General features: G+C 32.3%; 1 protein-coding gene across 1 annotated transcript in view; it reads left to right on the top strand.

The window, feature by feature from the left end:
* The first annotated feature begins 9,249 nt into the window (after nt 1–9,249).
* LOC147075909 (organic cation transporter protein-like) overlaps nt 9,250–14,051 on the top strand; it is a 124,815-nt gene continuing 120,013 nt past the window's right edge. The window contains exon 1 of the mRNA XM_085942233.1: nt 9,250–9,313. The gene's annotated coding sequence lies outside the window, so the exon portion shown is untranslated. The remainder of the gene's footprint in view (nt 9,314–14,051) is intronic.

Below are 14,051 nucleotides of genomic sequence, written 5' to 3'. Positions count from 1 at the left end.
CCGTTATCATATTATATTTCTAGATTTTTATGCGTATAGTAAATTGATATGAACGTCATTGTAGTTATTGATTGGTATATTTTTATATTATAATCAATGACATTTGACACATTTGGTTAGTTTGATTAGTTGCAAAAAACACCACTGGAGCGCGACCATCTATTTTGACCATAGATAATATACGTACATTTTGACCAATGCATGAGCATTTGACACATTTAGTTTAGTTGCAAAAAATACCACCGTAGCGCTACTATCTAATTTGTCCAATGGATGAACTGGGCAGAAAAATTACTGCCGAATTCACGCACTCGCCAGATATTTTGTCAAATTCATGAATAAGGCAACGGGCTTTCATTTTTCATGATTTAGGCAAAATTTAGCCCATTTCATGTAATAGTCAATTTCGCACATTTGGCGTAACATATAATATATATATTAAAAATGCCTTCTTTTGCTATAAGTATATAAGTACGCCACTAGATGTTATAGAGCATTGCAAATTTTGGTTAGATAACGTTATTGGAATGATGTCAATATGTTCAGTATTACAGAATCCCAATGTGATACATTTTGTTATGTGTGATAGTAACAATATCAACTAATTTGATAAACAAAAATAATGCCAATGATAACCTTCAGAATTGTCAATACATATAAATATAACAATACTACAATCATATTTTAATAATAATTAACGATTAGCCTGCCATTAAAAATGATGTAGGGGGTCCGGTTACTAAATAGGTAAAGTTAACACTTTTTTAATAATTTCTTTTATTTTGTTAACTGTCAATTCATGGTGGAACTGCATTATATTGTTGTTTTTATTTAATAAAACGCAATTTTTTTATAGTACTTATTCCACTTTAATTAATATATTAGGACCGGTTTCGTCCGCCTCAGTGGGTGTCGTCATAAATTATACTAATGGTTTTATAAATGCGTTTAAAAATTAATAAATGTAAAAAATCTTAACACCACTGCACATTCATGTCACGAAAAATAACTATATTCTAAAACATTAGATCGAGAGGTTTAAAAGAATACTATTTTATGTAATAAAAATACTTTATGCACTCATCAAATGTTTAAAGTAAATATAAATGATAATAAGACTTCAAAATTATATAAATAGATTATCTACAACGTATAAGGAATGTTCAGGCTTATGCTCTGAAAATACCATAAAAACTCCATTTTGACCTACGTGGCGCACGTGGGCCGTTAAGATAATGTTTTTTTTTTATTGCGGATTGAGAATTATCATGCCTGAGGTAAGTATTATATAAAAATAAAACAACTGTCTTCTTGTCGAATTTAAAAATATGCATAATTAAATCATTATTTACGTGTGCATATTTAAATTCTCACTATTAAATAATTTAAATATAAATAATTATATTAAATATATATTTTAACAGTAGGTACTTACAATTCATGAACGTCTATTTATTTTCGAATTTCATTAGATTGCGTGGCGCCCAGTTGTTCTGCCGCCGAATCGTCCTAGACCATGGGTGGCCAACCCGCGGCCCGCGGGCCGCATGTGGCCCGCTGGGTGTCAACTTGTGGCCCATGGAGCAGTGAGAAAATTAAAATAATATAAAAAAATGCTGCCGCTAGATGTGCTAATTTCGCAAATTGAGATTCGATATTGGCTCAAGATTTTAAAAGCACCGTGTGCTTTTTGCTGCATTTGCAACGCCATTCTCCGTAGACGTGAATTTATTACCGAGAAATTTACAAATGGAACATTGTGAAAGGAGAAATTACATCAGTTTGGCTTGGAAGAGTTTTACAAAACATATTTGGACAAGGAGAAATATCCTGCATTTTACAAACATGCTCTAATGATGACTTCGCTATTAATTGGAAACACTTACATGTGTGAACAGCTTTTTGGTCGGATGAAGCATATCAAATCCCGAGAATCACTGATGTGCATTTGGAAAACTGTTTACGTGTAGAAACAACCTCACTCGATATCGATATTGATGCACTTAGTTTTGCCACACAAAATCAAATTTCTCACTAAAATTTATTATTTTGTTTATTTTTTATTATTAAAAAAGTCTAATCTAATAAATATGTTTGATTCTCATTTTTGTTTTATTTTATTAATATATATTTCTTTTTTGTTTTGTATTATAAAAAAAATCGGTTGTGCGGCTCATTTTTAGAATCTGGCCCGGCTGCTGAAAAGGTTGGCCACCCATGTCCTAGACCCAACATACTTATTATAAATTTCATATACCTAGGTACCAAATTACTTCTAAGATATCGTAAAAACTTATCAAATAATTTGTACATCAAAATAGGCACATAGGTACATAAAATTATCAATAGATTTACTTTTTTTATAAAATATTTGAATGCCATACCCATTGTCAATTTTAAAATATTCTATTTATTTATTTTATTTACATGTTGAGTCTTATTTTATTGTTGAAAACAAAAAAACGTACATACTCTACGCATGATGTTTTTTGAAAAATGTATTTTTACACAATATTTACGCCGAATACTCAGCATTCTAGAGATATTTGGGGGAAATAATATGATGCTGCAATTGAATACAATTTATTGAAAATTTATATTTCAAAGTGTTTCTTTTATCAATGCGTATCTAAAAACAAACTTTCCCCTAGATTACGAGTAAATTAAGTAAAAATGATTGGTACTCTAGTAACAGAAAATAATGGTCGAACTCTTCGAACATAGGTGAATTTTATTACAACTGAAAATATTGATAAAAAACCAATCGCAATAAAATGCCTTTAAGATATTACTATCACGGAGAATTTGCGGTGTAATATCAATGGTGTACGTACATATCAGAGAAATACGCCGTATTTCATGGTGGTTAATGCTAGAAACACATTACCGTCACGTCACGCGAGCTCTCATGCCAGAACCACCAAAACAGTCAACAATAAAACTGATAAAAACATTGAGTTAATTATCTATCATTTATAGATCCGTTCCAAACCATTATAAGCTAAGATACGTGAGAGCATGTAGCTCAAAAATGTATGAAGTTTCAGAAAATAAAAAAATGTTTTATCACACGTGAGGTGATCTTTGTGTGTTTCTGATACACTCTGGAAGATTTTGCTGACGCTTTTCATTTACGGCTCAAAAGTGCTACGTGATGGGAACATCTATAGTATTCTATACAATGGCGGCTCGTGGATAAGATATCTAGGGGTGCTGCGGTTGATTGAAAATAAAAAAAAATGTTTATTTGGATTATATTTTACTATTAACATCAAAATTAAATATAAATTATTAATTATATTAATAAATAATTAAAATAAAGAACTTTGCATAAATTGATTGCAGAAATATATTTTAACAATGTTAATAAATTATTAAAGCTATATCTTTTTCCTCCGCTGTCGCGTGCGTGCTCACGTACGAACGCAGAAACGGTGAAATACTGTCGGGCTGGCAGTACCGATCAAGCTCCCAGTTGCGTGTCCCGCTCCCCTCCTTCGCCCATTCAAAGCATATTCGTTTGAAATGGTACTACAGTACTGCGGTGTATGATAATTTATTATTGGATGTATCGGTGCACGGGCGAGCTTAATTCACGCTTAAACAATATTGATATTTTCATATAATATACCTATGTATATTATAATATTACATTTTTCTCAATTTGCATGGGGGTGCTGTAGTTATGCAGTGCATATGGACAAGCCGCAACTGATTCTATATATATATAATCATATTTTTAAGTAAAAAATAAAAATGTAGGTAATCATCGGCCAGTTTGGGTTCACTCTCTTCGGACTACATTCGTTGCTATTTTTTTTTTTACTAAAGAGTTATGGATATTTCATTACACGACAATCCGAATATTTGCGTCATGCACGTGGGATGAATCGAAGGGTGGGCGTGGATGTAACGCAATTGGTAATTTAATAAATTGCATTACAATCAAATAATTGTTGTACCGGTCACAACCGCAATTTAATCGTCGTTATGACAAGTTTTACACACTAAAAACATTCCATAGTAAATAATAAGCTATAATGATATTGGTAATAAGCCACAATAATTAATAGTAAAAGTATTTACATGGTAGAATTTAATTTTACAATTTTACAATTTAATCTTTTAATATTTGTGTAATTTATTGTTGTTAATTATTTGTGCTATCGTATTAAATTAAACCATAGGTTCTTGGACATATATTCAGAGACGCGCCAAGCGGGGTTCGTACACTTCGCGTAGGCCGTAGAGCATGGCCTCCACCAAAGGGGGACTGACAGAGCTTTAGCCTGGGGGCCCGAGCTCAGGAAGGCCCCGGCGTGGCGAGTCGACCAGACAAGTGATATAAACACACATCACAAATTCTCTCTATTTGTAAAAAAAAGTCGCCTGCTATGCGGCGCTATTTTTCTTCAATAATATTATTATTTAAAATTTTGTGATACTTACAAATTTTACAAATGATACAAATTTTAATTGTGTATCGATACTCGCCAACTCCATTATTCAAATGGATGTATTAAAATATGCAAATAACACTAAATATACACATTAATTTTACCGCAAACACCACTTGGAATACGCTATTGTGTCACACTACCTTTATCTTTAGCGATATGTAGGGGGTCCGCCAAATATTCTAGCTTGGGGGCCCGCTTCAGGATATGGGGGCCATGCCGTAGAGTGTGGATCGAGCAGAAAATATAACAGTACCTAATCAAAAATAAACTATATAATAATTATATAAAACTATAATATATATAATAAACTATATAAAACTATATAACTAATAAAATCGCTAAACCAAGAGATGTCACGGAGACTTGAAGCTTTCGAGATGTGGCTGTATAGACGCATCCTCAAAATTCCTTGGACTGATCGGGTGACAAATGTTGAAGTTCTCAATCGAATGCAGAAGGACCGAGAAGTTCTACGTAGTATCAAAACCAGGAAACTACAGTACCTCGGCCACATTATGAGAGGACAAAAATACAGCATTCCCCAACTCCTCATTCAAGGAAAGATCAATGGAAAGCGTAGCAGAGGACGGCGCCGCATTTCGTGGCTTAAGAACCTCAGTGATTGGCACGAGTTCCACCGAACTGTTCCGGGTAGCAGACGACAAAGATAAGATCGCCTTGATGGTGGCCGACCTCCGCTAGGGGATGGCACAATAAGAAGAAATCAAAAATGATCAAATTTATAGAAACACATTAATGTAGTTATAATAAACAAGTCGGTTTATAGAAAGCCATTCATTGCCAATTTTGGCAAAATTTATGAATTTAAGAATGAAAACATAACCTAGCCGGTGGTCCGCGAAGATTTTTGGGTGGGCCGCAAAAATTTTCTGCGGTTCAAAAATAGTTAGTATCCATTTTTAAAAGCTTATATTTAATTTCAATTTCGATAAACAATCGATTTTTATGAATTTGTAAATTATATTTTTTTTGGCGCGTTTAGGAAATCAGATCAGTGTGTATTTATGGCGTGTGACATAATTACATAATAACACATAATTTATTTTTTCACACGAAAAAAACGCACTCGATTGGATTCGAACCACCGATTCAGTTATCAGCCGAATGCACTATCTTTACGCCACAGTATGATACTACAATCGTGACGACTATACAGTATAATATTATAGTTTAGAATTGTTCCGTTGCCTAGGCAGCGAATTTATTATTGTCGGCCATTTGAAATTCCTTACATAAACAAACGATTAAACGTCAGAGTGACATTTGGTACTCTAAAAATAAAAACAACGAGAAACCGTTATACAATTTAGTAATATAAGTTAAAGCGTATAGAAATAAACCAACAGCGTTCCAATAAGCGGTCCTTTTTCTTGAGTGTGTAATTTAACAAGATAATTAAGAGCTAGTCGAAGAATCTAGGTTATCACAAGTTTTGTTTTGTTACGCCAAAGAAGTATAACTTCTAACGCGCGTACATAAGTACACACACCGATTTTTTGTTGTTACTGTCTGTTTTAATATACTTAAATATTGTTATATCAGCATACTATGCTGCAAAGTTAATTGTTTTGAATTAAAAATCAATTATATAAATATTTATTATTTTATTCCAATGTTGATGGTACGGAATACTTTGTTTGTGGTCCGCGGATGTAAAAAGGTTAAGAAACATCGGTCTATAACAAGTGTCTAAGTTTATTCGATATTTTTCCACTGTTGAGAATCGCACTTTTTTCCAATCACACCCAAGAGGTAATGCACTTCCCATTATGTTTGTGTTCCCTTGATAATTAATATAATATAGAGTCAATGTTTGATTCTTTGCGAGCAATTGCTTAAAATATACTTATCATGAACAATAAATATAGTAGGAAAACAATCAATATTACAGTACCTATCTATCTACTTAATGCATTTATTTTTTTTTAAATTCTAAAATATAGTGGCAACATTATAAAATAAAACAACATATAATACTTAATCAATAATGCAGTTAAAAACGTCTTGTAGACCGAGATCACTGCAGTTTTATTTTGTTACCATTTTAATAACATTACTATGAAGATCTTGGCAGTTAAGAAGATATCTAAATTCCACAACCCGTTCAAAAGGGGTAGGTATCTTCGATCTCAAGTTGTCTCAACTTTGTTGTTTCAATAATTATTACCATAATTTTTAATTCCTTTAGAGATCGTCTTCTGGTGCTGCTATGATTTAACGGTAACCGGACAAAACAGAACATGAATAAACAGAACAATATGAAGAAACAGAACGGTGACAAAACAGAACATGAAAAAATAGACCAGTGACAAAACAGAACAGTCAGGAGAAAAATAAAACATTCCTTTTTGTCGTATCTATTTATTTTAAATACTTACTTATAAAACTTTTTAAACTTTAAAAGTTTATAAATGATATATATTAATATTTAATTTATAATCACTGGCATGTTGACCATTAAAAAAGCTCAATTATTTATCTGCTTGATTCTGATAATCATGCAGAACTCCATAGAATTACTAAACTCATTATTTCGTTTTATCTAGTCACTCAAGCATTTTGAACATATTAGATTGATTAAGACGAGATACCTAGCTTGTCGGTAACACCGAGTTGAGTCCTGTTTAATTGAGGCTTTCGAGTTATTAGGAATGCAGAAGTTATATATTATTTTGTTTTTTTTTTTACTGAGTATTGGAAACCTGTGTTATTAAAAATCTGTACAACATATTATAGAGATACGATAATTTCAATATTAAATGTTATATTATTCCTGAAAGATCATATTTCTATTTTTATCCCTGTTCTGTTTTGTCACTGTTTTGTTTCGCTACCGTTCTGTTTCTTCACGTTCTGTTTATTCAAGGAACCAATTTTAACAAGTGACGTCCCGTAAGGGTAGGCAGATTATGCACTGCTTAAAATGGCGATACATTCTAAGTGGGTGACATATAAATTAAGAAAATAGTATACAGCATTTGAGAGAACGTTTCGTGGAAAGGAGGTTTTTTGTTTAGTGTTATAATGTATGCATAGTTTTAAATCTGCTTTATTCTTAGTGGTCTAGTGGTTTAGTGGTCATATAGATACCATTTGTAAAAAGGCGCTAAAGATGTTGGACTTTGTCTTGCGTACTTCCCGGGTCTTTTCGGATGTTACGGTACTAAAAATTCTCTATAACTCCTTAGTTAGAAGCAGACTTGAGAGTGGGTCTGTCGTTTGGGTCCCGCATCAGTTGAAGTACGGCCTTATGGTGGAGAGAGTCCAAAAGAAATTGTTGAGACTCCTTTACTTTCGGCTGTATGAATATTATCCATGGCTCTATCCGACTGATTTTCTCTTAGGGATGCTTACATACTGTAGCTTAAAATTTAGAAGGGATCTTTATTTAGCTACATATTTTTTCAGACTTATACGCGGCGTAAATGTGAACTCTGCCATTCTTGGTGGTGTTGGCTTGTGTGTCCCTGATAATTACCTTAGGAATCGAGGGCATCCGTTGTTTGTTCTCCCACGGTGCAGAACTAACCTGCCATTAGTAATGCCAATTGGGAGGGCAATAACCATGTTTAATGAAATCGCTTCGGATATTGATATATTTCACTTACGTGAGGGTGAATTTAGGTGGACGTTGTTTTTTAATTTCTTAAAATAGGGTTTGCTTAACTCATCCGGTGTACTTTCTTGTACCCATATACTTATATTTTTTGTATTTACACATTGTGTTATGTACATAATACTGTTTTAATAATATTTCTTTGTTTCTAAATGTCATGTTGTGAACGTTTTAAACTTAAAATTTGTAATGTCCACAATATGGAAAATAAATAAATTGAAATTGAAAATGTTAGGTACTGAATTTAGTATTATTTACGTAGTATAAAATGAAACGATTTCATCCCTCACCCCCATTCTGAGCGCCAGAAAGAGAGCAGTTTAAACAAACTGCTAAGTGGATATTGCATTTAGTGCAATATGCATGTAGTGCAATAATATATATATATATATATATTCTAGTAAAATCGACTTAATCCATGTATAAATAAATCCATATCGTTTTGAAGTTCAATCTTTTTTTAAATACAAGTCACTGTACTCACAAAAACTAAGTCATATAAAGTAGCAAGTCAATAAACACGTAAGAGATAAAAATTAGATGCACCAAAGAAAATAATAATTGTTTAATTATTTTCACGCTGATTTTAGAGTCGGTAAAAGATCATTGTGCATATTTTTGCAATACAGATCACACGTTAAAAATTCAGTGTTGCAAACTAACATAAATTGCACGTATTTCAATGTTTTGTTTATTAATATTGAATTCTGGATTTACTATATTATAATGTTTATACATACGATAGTGATTTTGTATTTAGCTGCGTTCACAAAGGAATCATTGTGCTGTATTTTATTACAGATATAACACGCTTAAAACGCAGTATTAATTGAAATATATTTTTTTTTACCGTATTGATGGATTGTTTTTTTTTTTTTTAATTTCAATCGAGTGACTTTATAAACGACGATTTTTTTATCTTAATAATTATTGTATATATGACAATAATTGAGCATACGTTTAAAAGTGTTAGAGACAAATAATATAATATTATAAATAGTAAAAAAACTGCGTTTGTTATTCACAAATAAATGCAAATCGAAGTTATTGATTAGGTACTATATACATATTGATTCATAATAAATATATTTATAATACTTTTACGTCCTACAGTGTTATATATTATTGTATTAAAAAATGTGGGAACATATTGAAGAAGATGTCAACGACAATGATTGGGATAGTAATGGAGGCAGAGAAGATAATAATGAAGAGGGTGAGCTATGATGCATTATATTAAAACTTATATAGTGAATATTACGATAATTAATACCGTTTCAATGAAATTTTGCAATGAACGTGTCTAGCGCTTGAAGTGGAAAATTATATGAACCGGACTACTCGATAATTTTCCGAAAATATTAACATAGTTATCTAATTGTATGTTTATTTTATAAGTGTTAGATTATTTTGTTATATGGTCTATCTATCTCAAACGGAAAAAAATAGAAGCCGGATGCTTATTAGCAAGCCGTGTGACTGTCGCAGCGCATCTATTCTATACACAAGACTGGTTTCGGCCGCTACGGCAGCTATCTAGGGTAGGTTTTTATCGTAGTATGAACACTTATCGTAGCAATTACAGTAATTTAGCCGTCTAAACAGTGAAAACTGTCTATCTCGCTCTAATATTTATCACAGCCAAAAGAGGTGCTGTTAAAACATAGCACTTATTGCAACAATTACAACAAACTTATTATAATTGTTACAATACTTTACAGTACTTCGATACAAACCATATAACCAAATAAAAAGGATTTCAAGTTATACACATTTATATTTTTTCTAAAAATCGATGTTTTTTAAAATAGATAAGTATAAAAAATATTAAAACCATGAATTAGTAAAAAATCTAAAGAGTGAAAATTTTAAAACTTAACAAACCAAGTTTTAATAATAAATATGACCATAAAATAAAATGTAATAATAAGATCCCTGCAACGAATTCACATTTTATTATATATTTTTTACAATATCGTAAGTTTATCTTTGAATTAAAAAAATAAATATCTTTTTAGTGTTTTAGTGTATGTACACAAACAAATGTTTCATAATCGAACTGTATTTTTTCTGTTAAGGCTATACCTCAGTTGAGGCATGATCTAAAAAGATCGTGGCTAGGCGATGCGCGGATTGCGGGTCGCGGGTGCAAATGACGCATGCCGAACGAAATATAATTTGTCATATAAATCCAACATGCGTCCATTTAATGTTATGTTTATTGTTTTATTAGTAACAATACTAATATATTCATTGACATGTTTTATTTTTAAAGTAAATGGGTAACGTTTTTAGTCATCTTTACACGATTTAAGAATTAATACCCCCGTCGCCATCACGAAAAAAATGGACGTATTTACACCTCGACGTTCGGTCTCCGATTGCCAGCGAGTCCAAAATTTCATCGCGCCTATAGTTGAAAACTATTTGCCGTTTCACTGTAAAGCGATTTTTTAATATCGATTCACAAACGTCGTGAACTAACAACATTCCTGGAGAACTAACACTAAAATGTGCGTTTTGAAAACAATAATCTAAGAATAGACTGCACCTGTACCACAGACGGTGTGAATCATTGTAAAAAGATGAATTTCAGTCTCAAATATATACCCGTGAAAATAATAAAAGGTAATAAAAAATAGCATTAAGTTTTCTATCAGTGACGATTCAGATTATATACTGCATAATTTGTTCACATATGGAACACAAATTTTTATCATATTCAAAGAAAAATTTGGTGATGAAGTACTTGTTATTTTGGGCCGCAACAAATCGCGTTTGTGCACCACTAGTATACCTATATGGATGCGTATGCGCCTAATATCATAATTTGTCATAATATGTTGTTTAAACTAAAAGGTAAATGACTTTAATCGCATAAGAGTCGGAATAATAAAATATTGCAAGAAAATAATGATAATTATGATATGTTTGACTTGAAATTAGCAACACGTGTCACTAATCGTCAATTATAAGAAGAACTAGGAAACTATTATCTAATATGCGAGGCTATTACGATATAATTGTGGTAGGTTTTCTGATTTTTTTCACATTACAGGGTACGACGCAATTCAGAGATATTGCGTGAAAAAAAATTTATTAGATAGATATATACCACGGGTTCATGTACGTCGTAATCGCATTTTATAATACAACACAATATAAAAAATTGGCATGATTACATTTTTTCTCAATTTGCCTATATATATTTGAAGGCGTCCCCGGAAAAGAGGTCTATATAATACAGCATGTCAAAAAGTGATTTTATTGACTAAAACGGGTCTATATATAGCATTGCTCACGTTATTGGAAAGTTTTAATATTTTATCTGCCACAGTTTTTGAGATATTTACAATACTAAAATCCTTACCGTGTAGACACTTAAATGTAGAAGAGTGTCTATATGATTATTTTATTATCCAAAATAAAAAATTAAAAAAAAATTGTCAATGATAAAGAGTGCTTTCATGAACATAATTATTATCACATATATACTCTTAAAGTCCGCAGTCCTGGACAAATTTGTTTTTGCATATAGACCCCTTTTCGGGGGACGCCTTCATTTACCACAGAACAGATAATAAATATAATTCCGATAGGCTATATTCAATACGTTACATTTTGATGCAGAGTTTTGAATGTGAGAGTGTCCTACAAAAAAACACGCATTATGCACGTGCAATAGTAACCAATATTAAATGAGCGTCGACATATGACGTATTCTTGATACGTATTTAAGGTTATCCCGGGTTCTTCCTTACTCGAGATCGGTAACCTGCTACTCCTTACCCGTTGGGTATTTCACTTCCCATCATTTATGATTTCCCTGGTATTTACCAGTGGCGAAGTGTGGAGGTAGGCTGATAAGAACCGCCATAAACGGTGCACGCTAAACTTTGTCAGTCATACGTATTTGTTTTCATTGAAATAAGACTACAATTTACATATGGTGTTTGTTAGTTTTTAAAATTCATTTAAACCCTGCAAAAATCAAGCCATGATAGATATCTAATAGTCAAAAAATACTCGTATATCTATAACACATTTAAAACTATGAAATTAAATCATATATAACTTTATTTATTATAGTTTGGCTCAGGCAGGGCTAAATGAATTTAAAAAAAATAACCAACAATATGACGTGTAATATCACGTATTCTTAATCCGAAGAAAACAATTAAATATGAATGAAAAAGTGTGCACAATTTTGTCGTATCGCCCAAAATATACCAAAACTATTATGGATTCGTTTAGGCAGGGCTTAATTAATTTTTAAAAACTAACCAATATATTCTGTAAATTGTAGTTAAATAACAACAAATACGTAAGTAATAAAATAATAATAAAATAAATACATAGGTGAGTTATTAATAATAAAATTGATGTTCTACTGTACGTCATACTAAAATAGACTTTGTTTAGTAGTATTAGTATTGCTCTCAGAATACAACCCTTGATATTAGATTCCTTGGAAAAATTTTCGCTTGTGATGCTAACAAAATATGGTATATTATGTTTGTAAATGCTGTAACAGTTATAAGTTGGAAGTGCTCGCGTTGGTAGTGAAATTAAAGAGTTGTTATGCATAAAAGATGAAATGCAGAAATAGTTGGCGATGCTCAACGGTAAAGCTAGATTAATTAAATGACTTAATATCTAAGTGGATCTGACTATCAGTAAAACTTGAATCTATAAATTAGCAGTAATGCATAAACCACGGCCGATAAAAACCACAGCTAGATCATATAAACGAAACACTGATGGCGCTGAAGAACGCCAACAAACTGATAGCCAGACTAACAAACAGGAAATAATCCAGTCCGATACACAAAGACCAGCATTGACACAAACGAACGAGCGCCAACAAGAAAAAATAAACTTACCTTTTTACCCATAACACGCCAATACGCAGACACAGCAGACATCCCGCAAGGGAGAAGACTTTCATCACGCGGCAATAATAGAGATGAAAGGTATAGGGGGCTAAGCCCCGGAGCCCTATAAGACACAAATACCAAAAGAAAAAAAAAACCACGGCCAATGGGCCGCGTGCGGCTCAATCTGGCATTTGTTACGACCCAAAATAACAAGTACTTAGTAGCAAATTTTTCATTGACTACGACAAAATTCTAATTTTGTATATAGGTACTAAGTTCTGTCGTGCACATACATATGTACGTAATGCAGAGTGGAGAGTGATTAGAGTAGCTGATATGTAACTATTAAATCAAAAATAATAAAATGTATGTCTAGTATAATTATATCATTATTTTTCAACACTTTTATCTACTGCGGCCCGTGAAAAAGTAAAAAATGGATAAATCGGCCTGTCTTTCAAATAGGTTGTGGACCACTGGTATATATATAAAAAAATTGGTGTATGTACTATCACTCCCCTCCATTTTGGTATTTGTGTGTGAATTTTTCAACTGTCACTTTTTGTTTTGTTTTCTTTTTTATCGTCTGTATTTGGGATGAAGGTGGATAATTGACACACTGGAATGGTTTCGGAAACGACGAGGTTTATTTGGTGTTAATATATACTATATGGTTACATTTTTTATCATTTAATTCTACGGAGCGCAAAATGTACGCGTTCGCGATTTTGCTGCTTGTCGCGATCTGACCGCCAAAAAAAAAACCGTTGGACTCGCGAGCTGTGCACAATGCGACGTTGCCATACGTGTTTTTTTTGGACAATGTTGCCGGTCAGATATTATTTATTAGTGGTATTATACATTATTTAATTATTTTCGCAATCAGCCGTTATTATTTGTTGGCTTTGATACCGATTCGGGCGTCTCCAGGTACACAAAGACACACCCAAATGGGGACCATACGGGGGTGTCACAGTACTTATGTACGCGCGTTAGAAGTTATATTTCTTTGGCGTAACAAAACAAAATAAGCTGTTACCCGAGTCTATTAATATTACAGTGGATTAGGTTGATGAA

The sequence above is a fragment of the Rhyacophila brunnea genome, unplaced genomic scaffold (assembly GCF_057557595.1).
Source record: "Rhyacophila brunnea isolate RB1 unplaced genomic scaffold, BYU_Rbru_1.0 scaffold_14, whole genome shotgun sequence".
NCBI lineage: Eukaryota > Metazoa > Arthropoda > Insecta > Trichoptera > Rhyacophilidae > Rhyacophila > Rhyacophila brunnea.
The sequence above is the reverse complement of the archived record's forward strand: the minus strand, read 5'-3'. Positions and strand labels throughout refer to the sequence as shown.